Below are 21,110 nucleotides of genomic sequence, written 5' to 3'. Positions count from 1 at the left end.
TGTTAGTACAATAAACCTCATTTCAAGGCAGAAACATTACTGTGTCCAACAGTTATTACATATATCAAACTGAAATAGCTGTTGCTAAAACACCAATTTTTATAAAATATTAAGCTTAAGATTAATAGGGGTGCCCAAAATTTTCATATAACTGTAAATAGTAAATTTAATTTTAAGGAACTAAGCATGTGAAATTAAGAAAAAGTCAAATAACATTGAAAAAATAGTGCAATAAATACATAAAAAAAACATTTCATAATACAAATAAATATGGAGAAAGGAATGTGACACATAAAACCTAATGTAAAAACGCTATCAAAACTGTGAAATCAGTGAAAATGAGTAAGTGCATAAAAAGTGCATAAAGATAATACACTGCTCAAAAAATAAAGGGAACACTTAAAGAACACAATGTAACTCCAAGTCAATAACACTTCTGTGAAATCTACCTGTCCACTTATGAAGCAACACTGATTGTGAATCAATTTCTTCTGCTGTTGTGCAAATGGAACAGACAACTGGTAGAAATGATAGGCAATTAGCAAGATACCCCCTATAAAGGAGTGGTTCTCCAGGTGGTGACCACAGACCAATTCTAAGTTCTCATCCTTTTTGGCTGTTGTTTCGGTCACTTTTGCATTTTGTCACTGCTCTCACCCCTAGAGGTACAATAGCATGAGGCGGTGTCTACAACCCACAGAAGTTGCTCAGGTAGCACAGCTCATCCAGGATGACACATCAATGAGAGCTGTGGCAAGAAGAGTAGCTCTGTCTGTCAGCACAGTGTCCAGAGCATGGAGCAGATTCTGTACCAGAAGACAGGCCAGTACACCAGAAGACGTGGAGGAGGCCGTAGGAGGGCAACAACACAGCAGCAGGACCGCTACCTCTTCCTTTGTACAAGGAGGAACAGGAGGAACAGTGCCAGAGCCTTGCAAAATGACCTAAAGCAGGCCTAACATCCATGTGTCTGCTAAAACTGTCAGAAACAGACTCCATGAGGGTGGTATGAGGGCCCACTGTCCACAAGTGGGTGATATAATTACTGCCCAACACTGTGCAGGGCGATTGGCATTTGCCAGAGAACACCAAGATTGACAGATTCGACATTGGCACCCTGTGCTCTTCACTGATGAGAGCAGGTTCACACTGAGCACATGTGACAGAGTCTGGAGACATCGTGGAGAACGTTCTGCTCCCTCCAGCATGACCAATTTGGCTGTGGGTCAGTAGTGGTATGGGGTGGGCATTTCTTTGGAGGGCCGCACAGCCCTCCATGGGCTAGTCAGAGGTACCCTGACTGCCTTTAGGCACAGGGATGAGATCCTCAGACCCCTTGTGAGACCATATGCTGGTGCGGTTGGCCCTGGGCCCCTTCTGATGCATGACAATCTCAGACCTCATGTGGCTGGAGTGTGTCAGCAGTTCCTGCAAGATGAAGGCATTGAAGCTATGGACTGGCCCGCCCGTTCCCCAGACCTGAATCCGATTGAGCACATCTGGGACATCATGTCTCGCTCCATCCACCAACGTCATGTTGCACCACAGACTGTCCAGGAGTTGACACTTTGATTTTGAGTATCATTACAAATCCAGACCTCCAAGGGATATTAATTTTGATTTACATTGATAATTTTTATGTTTTATTGTTCTCAACGCATTTCACTATGTAATGAATAAATATTTGCAACAGGAATATTTTATTCAGTGATATCTAGGATGCGGTATTTTAGTGTTCCCTTTATTTTTTTGAACAGTGTATATACTCCAAAAATTAATATGGCAACTCAGGTGTCAAATATGAGGAAATAGGTTACACTGAAAATGTATGTAATGACAGACAAACTAAATATATAAAGAGAATAAAAAGCAGATACATGTGAATACAATCAAAGAATACATAATGAATATAACTGATGTGAATAAAGTCAAAGAAAACATCATCTTAATTATGGTAAACCAAGATCTTTAGTCAGTTGTGCATCAACAAAATTTGCTGCAGAACCACATTCAATAAGGGCCTCAAGAGACACAAAAAAGATAAACCGACAGAGAACAATAATTTTGCAGAATCAGGGAAATAAAATTACACCCAGGGTCGGTCTGGCCTGGCGGGAAATCGGGAAATTTCCCGGTGGGCCCCGACATGAGAGTGAGAAAATTGGTGGCGGGGGCCCTTTAAAAGTGTGAGCCCTTTAAAAGCGCGGCTGAATCAAATGTAGCGTCGCGCACGGCACATTCATTGGTGACAGCGGGCCTGCAGTGACATGCATGCAGCATACTTACCACGTGAGTCTCTGACACTAAGAGGATGGACTCTTTCTGGGGGGTGACACGCACCGCGCTCTGCTTTCCCGCTGGCTGGCAGACTGTGGTGTGGTGTCAGGTGACGCTAACGCCGCTCTCTCCTGGCCTCTGATACGCCGCGGCCGCGCTCTGCAGTGGTCTCTCTGCTCCGGGGCCATCCTATGATACGCCGGCGCCACCGAACCCAACGTCTCGCTCTGCTCTCCCTGCTCCCGGGCTTCTCATACGGTCCCATCCCGGCTCCATATCTGTTCTGGCATGCTCCCCTGTAGTAATACCGGCTCCCGACCAGGTGGTGGCACCGCCCCCTTCTCTCCAGCTCTGACTCTGGGCTTTTTAATACCGGCTCCGGGGCTGGATATGTGGAATGTGGTCTGGCCTGGAATTGGAAACAAGGCTGCAGGCCTACAGCTCTCACTGCTTCAATTTCATGTCAAGAGCACCGTGCCAAATAGTCAATAACGTTTTTATGGGTGAGTTATATGGCTGTGTGTGTGTATATGCCTGCATGTGTGTGTGTATATGCCTGCATGTGTGTGTGTGTGTGTATATGCCTGCGTGTGTGTGTATATGACTGCATGCATGTGTGTGTGTGTATATGCCTGCATGCATGTGTGTGTATATGCCTGCATGTGTGTGCATATGCCTGCATGTGTGTGTGTGTATATGCCTGTGTGTGTATATGCCTGCGTGTGAGTGTGTATATGCCTGCGTGTGTGTATATGCTTGCGTGTGTGTGTGTATATGCTTGCGTGTGTGTGTGTATATGCCTGCGTGTGTGTGTGTATATGCCTGCGTGTGTCTGTGTGTATATGCTTGCGTGTGTGTGTGTATATGCTTGCGTGTGTGTGTGTATATGCTTGCGTGTGTGTGTGTATATGCCTGCGTGTCTGTGTGTATATGCCTGCGTGTGTGTGTGTATATGCCTGCGTGTCTGTGTGTATATGCCTGCTTGTGTGTGTGTGTATATGCCTGCCTGCGTGTGTACAGTGTGTGCGTATATGCCTGCGTGTGTACAGTGTGTGTGTATATGCCTGCGTGTGTACAGTGTGTGTGTATGTATTTGAGTGCCTGCATGTCTACGTGTGTATATGTGTCTTCACACGTGTGTGCGTGCTTTCCTGCGTGTCTGCATTTTTGTGTGTGATTGTCTGAGTGTGTCTGAGCATGACTGCGTGTGCATTTCTGTGTGTGCTTGCCTGTGTGTGTATGTGTCCCCATTTCTGTGAGCATGTGTATCTGTGTGGGCATATTAGGGCTCTTTCACATGTCCTGATATTTACGGGACTGGAGATATCCGTGTCCACCTGTGTGTCATCCGTGTGACACGTACCGGCGCTTGGGAATCAGTGTACAGTTAGCGCTGTTCCCAAGAGCCGGGTGCTGAGCGCTGCCCTCATCATAGATCCCTGCCGGTGCTGCGATCAGCAGCAGGGTCAATGATGAGAGTAGTAGTCTACTCCCTCCATGTCCAACTGTAAAAATAGGAATAAAATAAAAGAATCCTTATACTCACCTCTCCTAAGTGTCACCCACTGTAATCCGTGTGAGCGCTCACGCCGAGGAGAATGACTCCTGCAGCGAGCGGGCCCCGGAGCTGCACTCAGTGATTGACAGGGCACCCCTTGTTGAGTGCAGCTCCGGGGCCCACTCGCTGCAGGAGTCGTTCTCCTCGGCATGAGCGCTCGCACGGATTACAGAGGGTGACGCTTAGGAGAGGTGAGTATAAGGATTTTTTTATTTTATTCCTATTTTTACAGTTCTACACGGAGGGAGTAGACTACTACTCTCATCATTGACTCTGCTGCTGCTGATCGCAGCGCCGGCAGGGATCTATGATGAGAGCAGCGTTCAGCACCCGGTGCTTAGGAAGAGCACTGTTATCAGTGTGCGGGACGTTTTGCGGGAGGTGCAGCAGGTAAAAACATTCATTTGAATGGGTCTACGTGTACCAATGTCTCTGGTACGTGTGGAAACTGTCACCGCATGTAGTGACGTGTGAAAGAGCCCTTAGTATGTGTCTGTGTGCGCTTGTTTTCCTGTGTGTAAGCGCGCTTCTGCATGTCTGTGTGTTCTTCCGAAGATTTATTATATTTGGGGAGAGATGGAAGAGAAATTTTAGGAGACAGAATGGGGAGATGTGTGAAAAAACAGTATAGTGAACCAGAGGAGGGGTGGGAATGAGTGCAGGAACAGAATAGGGAAGGGGAATGTGTGAGGAAACAGTATGGAGAGTGGGGGAATAGTGTGAGGAGACAGTATGGAGGGAGAAAAGTGTGAGGTGACACAGCACAGAGACTAGGTAGTGTGGGGGAAGGTATAGAGATGCGGCAATATAGGGGAAACAGTGTGAGAGTACAGAAAGGGGGGAACAGTATGCTGAGGAGGGGGGAGTGTGATGAAGGGGCACAGTATAGAGACTGGACAGTATAGGGGGGACACAGTGTGAGAGGACAATGTGAACAGGGGGCCCAGTATGGTAAGGAGAGGACAGTGTGGAGAGCAGGTACCATAAGAGGGGTAGAGTGTATGTCATGTTTTGTGCAGGGAGCATTGTAAGAGTTAGGTTTATTCAGGGCTCAGTGTAGATATTTTTATTCAGGAGCATTATAATGACACTGCTATCTTTAAGGGCATCGTGTCGGGATGTGCTGCAGAAGACCGGAGAAGATGGAAGTCTGCAGAGACGAGCTGTGGATGAGAAAAGTCATCATGGAGACTGGACAAGAGGTAAGATACCTGGATGTAAATGTTAATTTGTGATCCTGCCTGCGTCTCATCAGTACTGTGGTTCCTGTATGGTCCGCAGTCTGATGATGACTGATAACTCCCAGTATCTCTATTGTTAATTACATACTGGGAGTTGTAGGTTTATGTGATACAAAGATATATGGGTCTGACCTGACATTACAAATGATGGTGGTTCTGGAGGTTCAGATGATGTATTCATGTACTGATGTGTTTGTGCGCGTCTGCGTATCTGGAATAATATGTATTTTTGTAAGATGCGTGTATGTAAGAGTCCATTGTGGTGTGTAATAACATTCATATGCTTGAGGCACCTTTACTAAATCAATTAGGTCTCTTTCACATGTGTTAAGGAATTCCATTTGTCTTTCCACATTTAGGAACAGACAAGTGAAATTTGCTAACCTTGTCATAACTGTCACCATAGGGATGTGCTTGTATGAAGCGGGTTCAGGAGCTGAGCCTGCTCCATACCGGGCAGATGTCGGCTGTGTTACATAGCCGGCGTCTGCCTGTAACAGCAGTGATCAGAGCTCGCCTTGATTGCTGCTGTTTTGAGTATTTAAGTGCCCTTGTCAATCACTGACAGCGGCATTTAGATAGCACAATGGCCGGTGCATGCAGTCACCTGCTCCCTTCAGCCCCCTGTGATGCAGATGCAGGTTGCTGATGGGTTGCCAGTAGTGCTGAGTGAGCGTGGTCGGATAAGAGACATTACAGTCACCGCGAACTACAAAGTGAGCGTGCTGCAATAACGTCCGGCACCTTGATTGTGACACTTCCATGGAGCCCAACCTCAGGCTGAGCTTCATTGAATGACTAACATGGCAGCTGCACCTGGCAACTAGTGCTGAGTGAGTGTGGTCGGATAAGGTGTGATCCCAGCATGCTCGGGTGTTATCCGAGTATCTTGTAGTGCTCTGCTAATATGCTCGAGTCCCTGCGGTAACATGTTTTGCGGCGGTAGACAGAAGCAACACATGCAGGGATTACCTAACAAACCGGCAATTCCTGCATGTGTTGCGTCTGTCTACCGCCGCAAAACATGCTACCCTGGGGATTTGAGCATAGTAGCAGAGCACTACAAGATACTCAGATAACACCCGAGCATGCTGGGATCACACCTTATCTGACCACGCTCGCTCAGCACTAGTTGCCAGGTGCTGCTGCCATGTTAGTCATTCAATGAAGCTCAGCCTGAGGTTGGCCTCCATGGAAGATGTCACAATCAAGGTGCCGGACGTTATTGCAGCACCCTCACTTTGTAGTTCGCGGTGACTGTAAAGTCTCCCTCCTTGCACCGATCCTATGACAGGAAGCGAGTGGCGGTAGGGAGAATAAAATGTAATTTTCTCCGTGTAGCCAATGCTTTTCCAATAAGCCGTCTAACCAGGCTTTAAACCCTATTTACCTGCAGATTACCCCTATATCTGCAGATAAATAGCGTTTTTCAAGGTGACAAGTTACCATTAAAGGGACTCTGGCAGTACGGAATGACTGTTCGAAGAAAGTCCTGCCGCTCAGTGCTTCACAGCGCGGCCAATCATGTAATTATAGTACATTATAGAAAAGCATAACAAGTAATAAAACCTTTTATGGTAGGCTGTAGTGTGGGCCCCTAGAGTCAGTTCTCCTGGTGGGCCCTAGGCACCCCAGTCCGACCCTGACTACACCTATCTGGTCATTTCTGGACACACCTAGGTGCTGGCACTCCTCAGGTTGTAGTAGTCTTGTGTGGGCATGTACTGTACCTGATGACCAGACTCTCCTGAGCATTGATCCAGCTTTATTCATAGTTACATATAGTAGTTAGATAGTTTGAAAAAAGACCTAGGTCCATGAAGTTAAACTTTTCTCCACGAATTATACATTTTGTCACTAAATTAACTGTAACTCACAATGTTATGTATATTTGCTTGACCCCTTGCTGTTGTAAGGACTGAGTCACCCCAATCTGCTTGGGCTTCTCAGTAACTGTAGTAGGTACATGAGTCTTAGGTTGAAGTGCAGATTCAGGGATGCCATCCTGTCTGCGTTCATGCAACCGTAAGATGGATTGCCAAGGAGAGTCAAGGAAATCAGGAGGAGGAAACAGTACTAATTTGTCCTTAATTTGGTCAGAAAGTCCAGTACGTAAGTGTGGCACCCCAGGGGTCTGGTTTCCACAGTAACGGCAATGTTGTGTCTGAGAGCAGGTGGGAGGTCTCTTGGTCAGGAATCCTATGCATGCCACACCTCCTGCCCAGTCCTGGGAGGGGAAGAACTTCCCCTATATAAACCTGGGGCTGAGGCAGGGTTAGGGAGTTCAGAGGGAGAGTTCAGCCAGGAGGGCTGACAGGGAGCTGTGGCTCCGGCTGGGCCCAGCTCCTGGGCCATGCCAGAAGTAGAGACAGAGAAGAGAAGCAGCTATGGGAAGAAACAACAGGAGCTCTGTGGGAGCAGTGCTACAAGGAGTCAGGGGCTGGCAGCTGCAGAGCTCGCCCTGACTAAGAAGTTATCACCGGACCCGGAGTCCGAGGCTGTGGGGACTAACTCCTATCCAGCGGCAGAAACCGACCGGCAGGGGATTGCAGGTCCTCTGGCCCAGAAACCCGAAGGCACGGTCACACGCGTGGGACCAGCACCGCTGTCGCGCAGCGGAAGCTACTAGAAGGCCCCGAGTCACCGGCCATACGGGTGAGCACCACACGGTACACTCAGGGACGTGGGCTACTTATACCCGCTTCTAGCAAGGTAGCCAGAAGAGTATCGTTAGTTTGGGAGGCCTACAACTCCGCCTGGCCAGGGGAGATCCCATCTGCTCAAGGACTGACCAGGCCCCAATCGCTAGCCAGTACTCCGGGAGGGTCTATCGTTGTCACCAGTAAAGACCCTGAACTTCACCGTACCGTCTCCGAGTGGTTCCTGCTACCCCCATCATCCACGTCGGCTGCCCTGAGGCCATACCCCTCCCGTTGGGGGTTACACTATCACGCTGCACAATCCTACCACCGGCCTCAGCGGTCTGCCCTGCAGCAGCAGCTCCTTAGCTGTACTCAACGGGTGGCGTAGTCGTCCAACATCTACCGCTAATACAGCGCCACTTAGTCTGACTCCCTGGGCATGGACCGGATCACCGCCACGAGACTACAACCCTCAAGAGATCCGGCTCCGGGTAAGCTCCCGCGTGCGCAACGCAGCGCGACACAGGCCCAGGGGCGCGTCAACTTTTGGCGTAGTCGGCAGGATTTCGTGCCCGCAACCACCGGGTACTGCGTGCCTGAAAAAGACTGTTCAAACTTACCTGTGGTGAAGATTCCCGCCATCCGGCGCCATCTTCCGCTTCCTTCCCGCCATCGGTGGAGTTTTCCCGCCATCCGGCGCCATCTTCGGCCTTCTTCCCGCCATACGTGGAGTTTTCCCGCCATTGGACGCCATCTTGAGGACGCCGCGCGGGAAGAAGAGGGGCATGGACTCCGAAAGCGCGCGAGAACTGAAGCCCCGCCTCACGTCCGGACGTTGCGTAAGGTCCTGGAAGGAGCCCAGCAGACGCCGACGTCACAGGAGCGCGACGGAAGGTCCTCAACCCTGACGATTCACTGCGGAGCCGCGGCCTACGGAAGAGGATCATCGCAAGGTAGGCCACGGTCCACTAGGGGGGAGAAGGATGTCGGATACGGAGGAGAGCTTCACCGCTTCAACCCCCGCCAGCGCCACCGCTGTTGCGGTCATGCCTTTCACCATGCCCTATATCCCGGGGGCAGCCTGGCTACCCCAGTACTCAGGGGAGTCACATACCCTGCATGACTTTAGAGAAAAGCTGGATAGCCTCTTCCAGGTGTACCCCCTCACAGAGGAGCAAAAAGTGAGCATCCTGGTGGCCCAATTAACCGGGGCAGCCCAAAGGGAGGTAAAGTCCTGGCCACCTGGGAGGAGGACTGTCGCAGAGATACTAACCCAGCTAACCGAGGAGGAGCTGCAGTACTACCAATACGAGGAAAGCCAAGAGGACCCGGACGGGTCTGAGGACTACCCTCAGGAGGGAGCACAAAGAGGACATAGCTACTGAAGGGAAGTAGCGTGAATAAAGAGCTGTAAATAGTTACCCGTAAGGGTACAAGGACTGCTGCTAATTAAAATATGGTCCCCGTTGGGATTAGTGAATTGTTCCCCATGTGCCCCTATCTTAAACCAGGCTGAGGACTGTGAGCAGCCGTTCCTTATCCCCACTGGCCGAGGACTGAGAGCGGCCATATCCTGTAAATAATTATGTGTTTCTAGTAATTTATGGGAGTCTTTGGTGGATTTACCGGGAATCCTTTGTACATGGTTGGAGCGTAACCCAGGAATGGACTAAAGACTGTTAAGGACTCGGGGCAGGACAGACCCCTACCTGGTTACGTCTCCCTGTTTTGGTGAAATGGACACCTTGCTTTTCTTCAAAACTGCACCCGTTTGCGGACACGCCGTAACCATCTTTATGTGTTTTTCTTATTGTATTATTATTGTTTATACCTTGTTATGTTTTTCTAAAAATATGTTTAGTCCCGGAGTACTAAATTTCACTAGGGGGGAATGTGGCACCCCAGGGGTCTGGTTTCCACAGTAACGGCAATGTTGTGTCTGAGAGCAGGTGGGAGGTCTCTTGGTCAGGAATCCTATGCATGCCACACCTCCTGCCCAGTCCTGGGAGGGGAAGAACTTCCCCTATATAAACCTGGGGCTGAGGCAGGGTTAGGGAGTTCAGAGGGAGAGTTCAGCCAGGAGGGCTGACAGGGAGCTGTGGCTCCGGCTGGGCCCAGCTCCTGGGCCATGCCAGAAGTAGAGACAGAGAAGAGAAGCAGCTATGGGAAGAAACAACAGGAGCTCTGTGGGAGCAGTGCTACAAGGAGTCAGGGGCTGGCAGCTGCAGAGCTCGCCCTGACTAAGAAGTTATCACCGGACCCGGAGTCCGAGGCTGTGGGGACTAACTCCTATCCAGCGGCAGAAACCGACCGGCAGGGGATTGCAGGTCCTCTGGCCCAGAAACCCGAAGGCACGGTCACACGCGTGGGACCAGCACCGCCGTCGCGCAGCGGAAGCTACTAGAAGGCCCCGAGTCACCGGCCATACGGGTGAGCACCACACGGTACACTCAGGGACGTGGGCTACTTATACCCGCTTCTAGCAAGGTAGCCAGAAGAGTATCGTTAGTTTGGGAGGCCTACAACTCCGCCTGGCCAGGGGAGATCCCATCTGCTCAAGGACTGACCAGGCCCCAATCGCTAGCCAGTACTCCGGGAGGGTCTATCGTTGTCACCAGTAAAGACCCTGAACTTCACCGTACCGTCTCCGAGTGGTTCCTGCTACCCCCATCATCCACGTCGGCTGCCCTGAGGCCATACCCCTCCCGTTGGGGGTTACACTATCACGCTGCACAATCCTACCACCGGCCTCAGCGGTCTGCCCTGCAGCAGCAGCTCCTTAGCTGTACTCAACGGGTGGCGTAGTCGTCCAACATCTACCGCTAATACAGCGCCACTTAGTCTGACTCCCTGGGCACGGACCGGATCACCGCCACGAGACTACAACCCTCAAGAGATCCGGCTCCGGGTAAGCTCCCGCGTGCGCAACGCAGCGCGACACAGGCCCAGGGGCGCGTCATAAGCGTAACTCATGTGACCTCTCTCCCGGCAGCTCAGCACTATACACTGCAGGGGTGATGACACTCCTGTCAGTGTATCACTGGCTGCCAGATAGAGCAGTTACATCTCCGAATGTGGCTGTTCTATCAATGATTCAATCGCCGTGGTACAATCTGGATTATTCATCACATCGGGGAGAGGTGAGTATTACTGTATATTGCTTTATTATTTTATGTTTGTTACAGAAGACATGGGCTTCAGTGGATTAGGCATTAGGTAAGTATAATTGTTTTTGGTAAATTAAGAATCATAAATAAAGGAGTCTGTGTGATTATTTCAAATAAAGTACTTTATTCTGTGTGTTTTTTTTTTCTTACAGTTTTACTATGGGTTTATAATGGGGGTATCTTATAGACGCCTCTCAATTACTAACTTGGACTTCATGACAACTGCCAATACAAGGCTGACATGAACCCCAACCCTATTACTCCATTTGCCACTGCATAAAGGCAAGTGGGAAGAACGAGGCTAAGCACCAGATTTGGCACATCTTATTGATGCGCCATTCCTGGGGCAGCTGAGGGCTGATATTATTAGCCTCGGAGGGAGCCATCATCCAAGGCTCCTTCCCTGACTATTAATATCAGCTCACAGCTGTCTATTTAGCCTTTGCTGGTTCGATTTTATAGGGGGACCCCACATCAATGTTTTTATGGGATCCCCCTGTAATCTAGCCAGTAAAGGTTAATCAAATAGCTGTGAGCTGTTATTAATAGCCATTTTGGGCAAATGGCCCCTTCCCTGGCTAGTAATATCAGCCCCCGTGATCGACTTCCCTCTGCTGGTTATGAAAATTATGCAGGAGCCCACGCTGTTTTCTTTTTTAAAAGGAAAAACTGATTGGCACATCCAAAACAGAAAACTGGTGTGTACAGGTGTTTGCTAAGAGTAGCCATCTCCATATATAACTTCTGTTTTGGAAGTGACGGTCAGTCTTTTTCGTTTATATGCATAGGCCTTCTGACTGAGCACTCCGCCTCTAAGCCACAGGTGGTTTTAATTACAGCAGTTTCTTACTTTCCCATACACATGCAGACTTTAGTCTCTAAGAGAGGGTTCACATTGGTAGGTTCCTGGTAACGACAAACGCCTTATCGTGGCTATCAGGTACACATGAATTGACCAATTTATGCACAAAGATTTCTCAATTATTTCTATTTTCCTGACCAGTATTGATATTCAAATTTCATATATTTCATGTTTGCACACTTAGCGCTGCAGAGTGCTACTTTATTTGTTAGTGGTTTTTTTAATTATTATTTTACACTTAATGTACACTGTGGGTACTGACTACAACTCCCATCATTGTCGCCTGGTCGTGCTGATCTCAGGAAGACCAGGCGACAATGATGTGAGCTGCACTCAGTACCCAGCACTCGGCTCTCCGACATTCAATAGTCCGGCACTAGAGCTAACGTGAGACCCGGTGGCTTGAACTCAGGTAACCTTCAGTTACCAGAGTTCAAAGCCACCGGGTTTCCCGGCAGCTGTGAGTCCCAGAAAACTCATAGGAAACTTTTAGGGACATTTAGGCTATGTGCACACTTTCAGTATTTGATGGTAGAAATTTCTGCAAGGTTTCTGCATCTCTTGGTAGCAAAAATTCTACGGAAAAAACGCTGTTTTGCTGCGTTTTTGGTGCCTTTTGTGCATGCGTTTTTTTAAGCATTTTGTACAGCAATAAATGCTTTTTGTAGCTAAATAAAGATATTTGAAAAAAGAAACGTGAGACATCGCTTTAACCCTTGGATTAACGTCAGACTTGGGGTGAGAATATTGGGTTAATTTAAATGACTAAAGAATGTGTCTTTTTTATTTCAAATAAAGTGTTTTATTCTCAGTGTGTGTTTATTTAACTCTTTACTTACAGGTAGTGATGGGTGAACCCCTGACTGTTCGCACGCCGAACAGTTTATTAAAAGTTCAAGTACCGAATCCGAACACAGACACCATTCATATGAATGGGGGACCTGAACATCCCGGGTTTCCCACGCTGACATCTGCGTGACAGCGTGAGAAACAGCTGCTCTGATCGGCGATAACATCATCGCTCCTGTGTCAGTGTATAGCGCTGAGCTGCCAGGAGTGAGGTCACTCAAGTTCATCAGCTGATGAAGCTCCGGTGACCTCACTTACCTTGGATACTGGCCCACACTGAGGTTAATAAAATCATCCCTCAGCCGCCCCAGTTATGGCGCATCAATAAGATGCGCCAAATCTGGTGCTTTGCCTCGCTCTTCCCACTTGCTCTGGTACGGTGGCAAGTGGGGTAATAGGGTTGGGGTTCATGTCAGCCTTGTATTGGCAGCTGACATGAAGCCCAGGTTAGTAATGGAGAGGCATCTATAAGACGTCCCCATTACTATCGACATAGTAAAGGATTTTAAATAAACACACTGTCTGAAAAAATCCTTTATTTGAAATAAAAATCCACATGGTTTTAATCATTTATTTAAAAATAAAAAACACAGTAGATTCACCTAATGCCTAATCCTCTGAAGACATTGTCTCCTGTAAAAAAGCTGAAAATAATAAACAACAAAAATACTCACCTAACGCCTAATCTGCTGAAGCCATTGTCACCTTTAAAAAAACAAAAATAAAAAAACAACCATATTCCTCACCTGTCCAACGTGATGACATAATCCAGAGTGTCCCACGAAGATCTGGGTCACTTCTAGAGCACTCACATCAGCAATCACTGATGTGACTGTTCTAGAGGACAGCAGACTATACACTGACACAGGAGTATAATCACTCCTGTGTCAGTGTATAGCGCTGAGCTGCCAAGAGAGAGGTTACATGAGTTCATCAGGTAATGATCAGCTGAAAAGCTCCGGTGACCTCACTTACTGCACCACCGCTGCATGAGAAATTTCTCATGCAGCTGATGAACTCATGTGACCTGTCTCCCGGCAACTCAGCGATCACGCTCCTGTCAGTGTATAGAGTGCTGACGGGTGATCTGATCGCCATGGGACACTCACAATTATGACGGATAGATGAGAATAATGTGTTTTTTATTTTAATAACTATTTTAACTTTTTTTTTTACACTGTGAGCACAGGGGCCGGCTGATGAGACTACTTCTCCCATCAGCGGCACCTGCGCTCGCTGTTTAGAGTGACAGCAGGCGCCAGCTGAGGGTGGTACTAGTCTCATCAGACGACATCTGTGACCAGTGGTAAGTTTTTTACCGCGGGTGACAGTCAGAGCTGCGGGATCACGCTGATATCTGACAGCATGATCCTGCAGTGCTCTGACGGGCGGTAATGATGTTACCACTGATCAGAGACCCTGTTTCCCATTGTGTCACGCAGATGACAGTGTGGAAAACCACTGATGTTCAGTTCGGGCTCTACCAACTCTTGCCAATTTTGAGCAAAATGCTCGGGAATCCGAACGTGCAATGTTCGTGCCGAATTTGAAATTACCGAACATTTTCCGAACATGTTCGCTCATCTCTATTCAGAAGGAACTCTGAACACATTGCAGAAAGCTGATGAGAACACAGTTAAAGACCATGTGTTTTTCTGTTCTGTACACAACTTATAGTCATTGACATCATATAATACATTGACTGCAGAGGTCTGCTACAGCCAAGAGGTCTGGTGCAGTCAAGTCATTTATTAGCCCTGGAACATAGAGGATGGTTCTCTAACAGGAACTTTAGACACGGTTTGACAATAGAAACTGTATACATTATGGAGCAGATCTCTTAGACATGATGATGTCTACTGGTGTACTTGCTTTGAAAATCCATGTCGAAATGGTTACATCACCCTTTTTGAACATTTTCTTGCCTGAAATTAAAATGTACATTTTTGTTCTGAAATGAAATTATATTTAAAGAGAGACAAAATCTAGAAAAGAATAATAAAAGGAAAAATTTGTCTAAGGCCAAGAATAGATCACACAATCCAATTCAACCGCAGTTTTTCCTTGAATTTTCTAAAAATGCATTCAAATTGAAAGTCCGGCCACAAGGGCTGTTAGAATTTGTCTGTATTCTCAACATTAAGAATTCTGTCGCAGAACTGTTTGAAATGTCAAAAAATATTGCAACATTTTTGCATTTTTACCAGTGCACCTCCAACTTTTTGAAAAATGGGGAGTTTTGTGGGAATGGGTGCAACCTTGCCGAACTCTTCTTAATGAATTTGGCGCATCTTACTCCAGCACACTTTGGATCAAGATTGGCATACAGAACGCCTGTCTTCATAAATCAGCCTCTTACTCTTTCTTTAAAAAGCTGGTTCAGCACTATTTTACACAGTTAACTGAGGACTTTGATTAACCTGAACCATAGTCACCTTTAACATTGTTTGTTCTGCAGCTTTGTTTTGTGCATTTTTACATAAGCCAGGTAGTAACCGAAAGGTCATGGACTTTCCCCGGTATCATGACAGAAATAGCTGCAGATGGGATGACAGCTTTCTAGTGATTTCAGCCTTTCGTCTTTTTATTCACAATCATTTATAGATTTTTAGATTTTACTTTCCAGTTAGCTAAAAGATATTGTATATCTAGGAAATCTTTATGTTTATTATTTTATCATAATTATATTTTAGTTTCCTATTTATTCCCAGTCAATCAATTTTTCAGCTATTCATAATATAATTAGCAAATAATTCTTACTATTGCACAATATGTATTATCTATTCTTGCAGGAGAATTATTCTCTTAGGTAAAATCACAACAGGTAGGATGCTATGGAATTGGGTCATAATTAGAATAACCCAAATTATATTACTATTAATAGATAGCCTGTCCCAGGACAGTGAATGAAAGAGAAAATGCATCCACTTAAAGGGATTCTGACAGCTGAAACATGATGACCAAACAGTTGGCAGCAACTATTAGCCACTGGCTATAGTACCAAAGCCAGGTATGTTTGACTCTGAAACGCTGCAGCGTTTCAGAGAAAAACATACTGTCATGGACCCCGGGGACCTAAACCACGCTATACACTAATGAATCGGTAATCGAGCGGGTCCCCGATGGCTTCTCCATGCCTGCTGACAGTGACTGTCAGGTTTTTGCCTACCTGCTTGTATGGGCAAAGACCTGTCAGTTACTGTCAGTGGGTTGGGAGAAGCGGCCGGGGACCCACCTGTCTGACTAGTATATAGCGCGGTCTAGGTCCCTGGTGACTATTAAACTATGTTTTTCTCTGAAATGCTGCAGGGTTTCAAAGTCACACATACAATGGCATGTAAAAATCTGGATACCCCTGGTCAAAATTACTGTTATTGTGAACAGTTAAGCAAGTTAAAGATTAAATAATCTCTAAAAGGCCTAAAGTTAAAGATGACACATTTCCTTTGTATTTTAGGCAAAAATATATATATATTTTAATCTTTTACATTTTAAAAATTACAAAAAGGAAAATGGGCCAATGCATAAATAATGAAGATCTCCATTTTTTTTTCTCTTTCCCGCATTTACAGTGGGGAGGTGCAGTCTGTCAGCCTATCAGCAGCGCACACACGGAGCGAAGTGCTTTTTTTCACACAAGCAAGGGCATGTGTCATTGGCTGTGTATGTCACATGTCTTTGCCCTATAAGACCCAGCCATTTTCCCCGTCGCCACCATTTTCTCACTGCTGCAGCTGAGTGTTAGACGGCACTGCTGCTGCTGTTAGTGTGGCACCCCAGGGGTCTGGTTTCCACAGTAATAGCAATATTACGTCTGAGAGCAGGTGGGAGGTCTCCTGGTCAGGAATCCTATGCATGCCACACCTCCTGCCCAGTCCTGGGAGGGGAAGAACTTCCCCTATATAAAACTAGGGCTGAGGCAGGGTTAGAGGAGAAGAAGAAGAAGAGGAGTCCCAGATGTAGACATAGTCTAGTCTGGAGAGGAGCGGCTATAGGAAAGAAAGATCAGGAGCTCAGTGGGAGCAGTGCTAAAAGGAATCAGGGGCTGGAAGCTGTAGAGCTCGCCCTGATTGAAGAGTTCTTACCGGACCCGGAGTCCGAGGCTGTGGGGACTAATCCTTACCCAGCAGCAGAAACCGCCCGGCAGGGGATTTCAGGTCCTCTGGCCAAGAAACCCGAAGGCACGGTCACACGCAAGGGACCAGCACCGCCGTCGTGGAGCGGAAGCTACCAGAAGGCCCCGAGTCACCGGCCATACGGGTGAGCACCACACGGTACACTCAGGGACGTGGGCTACTTTTATCAGCCTCTAGCAAGGTAGCCAGAAGAGTACGATTAGTTGGGGAGGCCTACAACTCCACCTGGCCAGGGGAGATTCCATCTGCTCACGGACTGACCAGGCCCCGATCGCTAGCCAGTACTCCGGGAGGGTCTACCTTTGCCACCAGTAAAGACCCTGAACTACACCGCACCGTCTCTGAGTGTTTCATCATCCCCGTCCGCTGCCCTGAGGCCATACCCCTCCCGTTGGGGGTTATACCATCCCCGCTGCACAACCGTATCACCGGCCTCAGCGGTCTGCCCTGCAGCGGCGGTCTCATGACCGCATTCAACGGGTGGCGTAGTCGAACATTCTAACATCTACTGCTAAATACTGCCGCTCAGTTTGACTCCCTGGGCACGGACCGGGTCACCGCCACGAAACTACTACCCCTCTCAGATCCGGCTCCAGGTAGGCCCCCGCGTGCGCAACGCTACTCAGCACAGGCCCAGGGGCGCGTCAACTTTGGCGTAGTCGGCAGGATTTCGTGCCCGCAACCACCGGGTACTGCGTGCCTGAAAAAGAGACTTTTCAACTTACCTGTGGTGAAGATTCCCGCCATCCGACGCCATCTTCTACCTTCTTCCCGCCATCCGTGGAGTTTTCCCGCCGTTGGACGCCATCTTCTGCCTTCTTCCCGCCATCCGTGGAGTTTTCCCGCCGTTGGACGCCATCTTGAAGACGCCGCGCGGGAAGAAGAGGGGCGTGGACTCCGAAAGAGCGCGAGAACTGGAGCTCCGCCTCACGTTCGGACGTTGCGTAAGGTCCTGGAAGGAGCCCAGCAGACGCCGACGTCACAGGAGCGCGACGGAAGGTCCTCGCCCCTGACGATCCACTGCGGAGCCGCGGCCTACGGAAGAGGATCATCGCAAGGTAGGCCAGGGTCCACTAGGGGGGAGGAAGATGTCGGATACGGAGGAGAGCTTCACTGCCACAGCCACCGCCAGCGCCACCGCTGCAGCGGTCATGCCTTTCACGATGCCCTATATCCCGGGGGCAGCCTGGCTACCCCAGTACTCAGGGGAGTCACATACCCTGAATGACTTTAGAGAAAAGCTGGATAGCCTCTTCCAGGTGTACCCCCTCACAGAAGAGCAAAAAGTGAGCATCCTGGTGGCCCAACTAACCGGGGCAGCCCAAAGGGAGGTAAAGTCCTGGCCACCTGGGAGGAGGACTGTCGCAGGGATATTAACCCGGCTGAAGGACACCTTTGATACCCGCACCTCAGCTGAGATTAAGCTTAGATTCTACGGGTGCAAACAGCGAGCACATGAGAATATAAGGGACTATGCACTAAACCTACAAGAGGCCCTGAGAGCCATTAAGCAGACCGACCCTGACGGCGTGGGAAACGAGGACAGGCTGTTGACCGAACAATTTATAGAGGGACTATATTGCAATGCCCTCCGAACCCAGTTGCGGGCAATGGCCTTACAGGATCCTCATCTGGACTTTGCACAGTTCAAGGACAGAGCCATCCGGGTGCTCCGAGAACCGGCACCGGGTGGCGTTGTGACCCACAGGCGCCCTACTACCGCTTACCACCAGGAGGCGGCGCCCTTGTTGGCAGGGCCTGTGGGGGCTGATGCGCAGGCTTTGAACAATGACCCGGCTCCAGACCTGCACCATCAGGTCCAAGAGCTAGCTAAAAGCGTTGCTGCGCTAACCCGAACTGTGCAGTCGTTACAGGTTTCTGCTCCAGGGAAGATCCAGCTGGCATCCGGACCGGAGGACATCCCGTGGCGTCGACCAAGGAGGACCCCACCGGCCAGAGGAAGACCCAGCGACCGATACAACGAGGACGGACAACCCATCTGCCGCCGCTGTAATCAACCCGGACATATGGCAAGGTACTGTCCTTTAAACTGGCACAACCTGGGGTAGAGGGCCAACCCCTAGGAATAAGATCACCAGGCCCATCGAACTGGCGTGACAAATACGTGGGAGGACGTCCAGTCTTGCCTGTAGTACTGGATGGCATTCCTATGAGTGCCCTACTTGACACCGGGTCACAGGTCACCACCATCCCGTACGTGCTCTTTAAGCAGTACTGGAATGACTCGGATATAACCCGCTACCCTGACGACGACTTGAGTATCATCGCCAGCAATGGTCAACCCGTGCCACAGATCGGATTCAAAGAGATGACCATTAAAGTCGGTAGAGTCGAACTGGCAGCACAGGGACTGATCATTGTAGACATTGACAAGCGCGAGAGTCACCCAAAGATAACGCTAGGAACTAATGTGATTGAAAATTGTCTTGCAGAGGTGATTTTCATTTTACAGCAGGTTGCCAAGAACGCCAGCTCCGGCCAGCAGCGAGTGCTCCAAAAAGAGATCCGGGCACTGATGCGGCGGCAACAGGTGGAACTCTCCGGTGGTGAGATTGGAAGCGTGAGAATGTGTGACCCTTTCCCAATTGCCATGCCCCCAAAAAGTGAAATGATGATTTGGTGCCGGGCAGCTATTGGTCTAAGAGGTAGAGACTACCAAGCAATGGTAGAACCCGTCTACTCAGACAGTAGGCCCACCATTTTGACAGCACGGGGGGTGGTTGATGTACGCCATGGGAGGGTGCCCGTTCGCATAATAAACATCGGGAAGAGAGAAGTACACCTGCCCCGGTATGCCACGCTAGCTAAATTGTTCACCATAAACCAGAATTCTGTACAGGCCGTGGAACCCTTGCCTCCATCTCAACCAGAGGAAGGTAACGGCTCTAAGAAAACAATAGAGGACTGGTGTCAGCAACTACATTTGGGTACTGACTCCACTCCCTCACACCAGAAACAGGGAGTCTATCGGGTGGTTCAAGAGTACGAGAGAGTGTTTAGTAAACACCCGTTAGACTTCGGGCGAGTAAAGGGGGTAGAACATCACATCCCCACGGGAGACCATCCTCCCATAAAGGAGAGGTATCGTCCCGTACCCCCTGCACACTACCAACACGCCAAGGGGATGCTTAGAGACATGAAGGAGGCTGAAGTAATCAGGGATAGCTGTAGCCCCTGGGCAGCTCCACTAGTCTTGGTTAAAAAGAAGGACAACACCATGAGAATGTGTGTAGATTACCGGAAAATCAACCGTATCACACACAAAGATGCGTACCCCTTACCAAGGATAGAGGAGTCTTTGGCTGCTTTAAAATCTGCTAACTTCTTCTCTACTTTGGATCTCACTAGCGGGTACTGGCAGGTTCCTGTAGCAGAGGCGGACCGGGAGAAGACCGCATTCACCACCCCGATGGGACTTAGCGAGTTTACCTGCATGCCGTTCGGACTCTGCAACGCACCAGGAACCTTCCAACGGTTGATGGAATGCTGTCTGGGACACCGAAACTTCGAGACGGTCCTGTTATACCTGGACAATGTCATCGTCTACTCCAAGACCTACGAGGACCACCTGAAACACCTGGCAGAAGTGTTCGAAGCCCTGGCAAACTACGGCCTAAAGGTGAAACCCTCCAAGTGTCACCTCCTGAAACCAAGGGTGCAGTACCTGGGACACGTGGTGAGTGCTGATGGAGTGGCTCCCGACCCTGATAAGATCACCGCAATTAAGGAATGGCCAAGCCCCTCCAGCGTAAAGGAAGTGCGGCAGTTCCTCGGGTTGGTAGGCTACTACCGAAGATTCATTCCCGGTTTCACCAAAAAGGCAGCTCCTATGCAGGACCTCCTGATAGGCCAGTCCAGGAAGGCCAAGAACCAGAAGCCACCCTTCAGATGGGAGAAGCTGGAAGAAGAGTCCTTCCGCCAGCTGAAGATGGCTCTCACGGGGGATGAAATCCTGGCGTACCCTGATTACAGCCAGCCCTTTATCCTCTACACCGACGCAAGTAACATCGGGCTAGGAGCCGTACTGTCCCAGATCCAGCAGGGGAAGGAACGGGTAATTGCTTACGCCAGCCGAAAACTGCGACCCACCGAAAGAAACCCTGAGAATTACAGCTCATTCAAGTTAGAATTCCTGGCAGTGGTGTGGGCAGTCACCGAACGCTTTAGGCACTACCTCGCCTCTTCCCGGTTCACCGTGTACACGGATAACAACCCGTTGACACACCTGCATACGGCAAGACTCGGTGCCCTGGAGCAGAGATGGATGGCCCGCCTGTCCAACTATGAGTTCACGATCAAATACCGGGCAGGACGCTCCAATACCAACGCGGATGCCTTGTCCAGAATGCCAAACCTA

The 21,110-nt window shown here is 49.0% G+C and overlaps 1 long non-coding RNA gene across 1 annotated transcript in view; it reads left to right on the top strand.

The window, feature by feature from the left end:
* The first annotated feature begins 2,649 nt into the window (after positions 1–2,649).
* LOC141166230 (uncharacterized) overlaps positions 2,650–21,110 on the top strand; it is a 42,725-nt gene continuing 24,264 nt past the window's right edge. Inside the window, exons 1-2 of the long non-coding RNA XR_012251261.1 lie at positions 2,650–2,780; positions 4,940–5,037. This is a non-coding gene — a long non-coding RNA (uncharacterized lncRNA). The remainder of the gene's footprint in view (positions 2,781–4,939; positions 5,038–21,110) is intronic.

The sequence above is a fragment of the Phyllobates terribilis genome, unplaced genomic scaffold (assembly GCF_046119375.1).
Source record: "Phyllobates terribilis strain yellow unplaced genomic scaffold, ASM4611937v1 Scaffold_1__5_contigs__length_1240528914, whole genome shotgun sequence".
Classification (NCBI taxonomy): domain Eukaryota; kingdom Metazoa; phylum Chordata; class Amphibia; order Anura; family Dendrobatidae; genus Phyllobates; species Phyllobates terribilis.
Note: the sequence above shows the minus strand (reverse complement) of the source record. Positions and strands in the feature narration are given on the sequence as shown.